Below are 3,903 nucleotides of genomic sequence, written 5' to 3'. Positions count from 1 at the left end.
CTCTCTCTCTCTCTCTCTCTCTCTCTCTCTCTCTCTCTCTCTCTCTCTCTCTCTCTGTCTCTAAATCTCTGCCCTCTCTAACTGGACTGTTCATAACGAAGAAGCTATTAACCGTGAAATGCTAAACATGGGACAGTGTATTCATAGTCTGTTTTTATTTAAAAATTTTTTTAAATATAATGTCCTAAGATACTAATAAAGTTCTTGGATTGATTTATGATATCTTAAGACTGTACTTAAGACAATCTTAAATGCAAGAATCAATTATGAATACCGGCCTATTTCGTGTCGTGAAATTGGTACTGAATCTTGAAACTACCTAATTTTCGTTGCACAGAAAGAAACGGAAGATTAAAAACGGTGAAAGAGAACGTATAATACTAATTTTGAAGTAGAATAATAATTCTTTATTACACGCAATTAAAAACGATAATACAATAATGTTGAATGAATATATATGGTATACAATTAGGACGCACTGCGTCGGTGAGAATACAGTGAATAGGAGGGAATGTACGCAAAATTATCACGGAGTTTTTGCGCGGATCATAAATAGAGGCGAAGCGCGATCGGAAAACGCCGTGTGATAGATGCGGATGCGCGGAGTCGGTACACGTCGATACGTCACGCGTCGACGGCTGAGAAAACTCAGCGGAGGCCGAGAACTTTCGACTCCCTGACTATTGTCAGTCGCGAGAGATGCAAGGAAACTACAGCTTCACTTTTCGACTATTGTGAACAGTAGAGGCAAAGCATGCTCTACTCTCTTGTTTTTATCTAGACAGGAACAATCGGAACTGGTTGGAAAACATATCGAAAATGCTCGACGGAGGCGAGATACGTCTTATCTCCACATGTTTTGGACTGGCGGACAGTGTCTGATCACAAATCGTAGCATGAAAAAATAACAAATTTTTTGTTAACGATTCTATATATCATTTATTATTAATTTTAGATCCTTATCTCTTTCAGAACTTAAAAAATTAAAAAATTAATTATTGAATATAATCAGTTAACATTACATATTTGATAAACAATATTAAACAATTTTATCAATGATTTGTAATACAGAACGATTATTAATCCGTTAAGGACCAAGACAAATTTTTTTTCTCAAAATTTAAAATCCTTTCGGCAAGCTACTATGATCTTAAGAAGCCTATTTGCCAAAAATTTTCATTCTAGGATTGATCGTTTAGATCGGGTAGGGGGGGGGGGGAATTCGATTTTGCGACTATTGTCCAAAGCAATATAAAAAAAATGTGAATAACAAAAAAATGATTTATTTAAAAAAAATTTTTTAAATAAAACGCCATAATTTTCGAATGTAAACAAAAATTTAGAAAATTTTATTAAAGTTGACGTAAAAGTATAATAATTTTACTTATGTGGGCCAAATTGAAGCAATTAACATAACAAATGAACATTACGGTGGCGAGTTTGAATGGTATTGTATTTGTGGCAGTTTGCAACAAAATTTATCATCGATAGCACTGGATCAAATGATTCTGTTCATTTATGCGTTCCAATCCAAGAAAGTTATTGCTACCATCAAAGTCAAATAAAGTATTTTCTTCAGTGCTATCTTTTTTTGATACCTTGAACAATTACCGAGTTACAACGCAGCGAAATTTTAGTTGTGGTATAGGCTTTTGGCCTATGTTTTTGCCACAACACAGTGCAACTTTTATGCATTTACAACTTCTGTGTTGAGCGCATGAACAAATAATGTTACCACTATTTCTTTCCACGAATATTTGGCCGATAATTAGTAGCATTATCATGTAAATCTACGTTGCCCATATTTTGATTGTAGAAATGAATCAACTGCGGCTGTTTCAAAGAGATTTTTTTCTTTCGATCATATCGTCTAGCAGATTTGAGCGGCTTAATTTTGTCGTAGTTAATAGCAAGTGTTAGAATTATTAGACCATCGAACAAGAAGGATCTCATTTGTTTTATCAAATCGCCAGTCGTGATCGCCTCGTTTCATTCAGAATCCTTCAGAAGTTGATATCAGCTAATCGATTCTTTCGAATTGTTCCACATGTGCGCTCATTCAGCAGGTACATCAAATAATACAGAGTGAAGAAATTATCGAAAAATATGCGATAAGGTGTTTCCACATTGAGCAACAGTTCCAACTTGAGCGCCAAGCCAATAGCTTTATTGTACTGATCAGATGCTCCACTGTATAGGAAATATATAAATAGCTCCCCACTGGAGCACAAGAACCAGAACTTGAAACCGAATCAAATTAGTTCCGTGAATAAATATCTGACATAAATGGCGATCAAAATATGATACCATTTGTTCGTCGATCAAGAGGTTTTTTGAAAATATGCCAAATTACATATAGCGTCTATTCAGGATGCTCAATAAAGGACACACTTTCGTAAATCGATCTTCTTTGTTAAGTTTCATTATTGTTTGGAAGATGCAAATAACATTTCATCGTAAGAAATACGTTGCGTGACATTGTTTGCCTAATTGAAAGACCTAAGTCCGGTTCCAAAGGACCAAACCAATACGATTTCACAGCAGTTGGTGATAACCAGATAAAAGCAAAATTTCAAAAAACCGCTTCAGTTTAATAACATCGAACAAATCGTTCTAAATAGTATTCTGCTTTGCTTTTAAATGTTACTAAAATCCGCGATCTCATCGTCGATAAAAAGTTTGAATAGTCGGTCCGGCGTTTTATCTCCTGAAAATAAAGTAAGAAAACGATCAATAGTAGTCACTTAATTTTTTTATTTCCAGAAAAAATAGTTAAATAATAGTTTTTATTTAATATTTTTTCTCATATTGAATTCTCACTGATGTATTTGCAAAGATTTTTAGAAAAAAATTAAGTTTTCTTACTGTATATCAGTAGGTGAGAATCTAATGAATGAAAACCTACTTACCAATTTGTTCAATCAATTTCTTCACGGTTATCCATTGAAACGTCAGTAGGTTCAGTGCTGTATGCAATTTTGAATGGATTTATCCATTTAGCTGTGCTGAAGTTAACCAGTGAAGTACAGCCCGAAATATCAAGCTTGAATTTGATCGAGACAGGTATTTTTTCTCTTCAAAGTCATCTTCGATCCAATCGATTTCGATTTCCAGCAATCTCCGTGAATGCGCCAGTGTTTTCATCATTTGTTGGAATAACTTCATCCTCGATCAACTCTTCATCATTCATTTCATCAACTCGTTCAGATGGAATTTACAGGAATATTTTCATCATCATCGCTCCAGTTCTCGATGATGAGTTTCCAGCTTTTGCCTCGTCAAACATTGTCTTCGAGCCATTTTTCTATACACAAAATAATGCAACACTAGGAATCCGAAATAAAGCACATTACAAACAACGACTAAAAAACGTAAAAAATAAAAAAATTACCGAATGCATTTCACGTTGCGTTGTTCACGCACGAAAGACAAAACTCAAAATGAGAAACAAAAAGGCACTCAATTTCAAATATCGTTAACGAAACAGGTATTAATATTTATATGTTTTTGATATCGCTTTGTTTCAGTAGTCAAAAATTCGATCATACAACTATGCGCGCATCTAGAAGATGCAAAAATAGAGATATCAAACTGGAACTTTTCTTAAAAATTATTTACCTTCTTTTGGCTATAATTCCCTGTCATTACATTTTCGAAATTATTTTTTTAAATCTTTCAAATTTTAACTCAAGAAAAAGGTTCAAAAAAGTTGTTTTTTCCAAATCATACCTAGTTCTTACAAGGTATCACAACAGTCCGAAACCAATTTGATTCTCCATGAAATATGTTGTAAAACACGAAAATCTAAGAGACGTATTTTTTTATACGTATGCTAACTAACTGTTTAAGGTAAAACACCTCTTTGAAAAAAAAAAGGTTTTCTTTCGAGCCGAATATCGTCGG

At 33.8% G+C, this 3,903-nt stretch overlaps 1 protein-coding gene across 1 annotated transcript in view; it reads left to right on the top strand.

Annotated features, from left to right (window-relative positions):
• LOC108693599 overlaps window positions 1–3,903 on the top strand; it is a 93,760-nt gene that overhangs the window by 6,964 nt on the left and 82,893 nt on the right. The window lies entirely within an intron of this gene.

The sequence above is a fragment of the Atta colombica genome, unplaced genomic scaffold (assembly GCF_001594045.1).
Source record: "Atta colombica isolate Treedump-2 unplaced genomic scaffold, Acol1.0 scaffold95, whole genome shotgun sequence".
NCBI lineage: Eukaryota > Metazoa > Arthropoda > Insecta > Hymenoptera > Formicidae > Atta > Atta colombica.
Note: the sequence above shows the minus strand (reverse complement) of the source record. Positions and strands in the feature narration are given on the sequence as shown.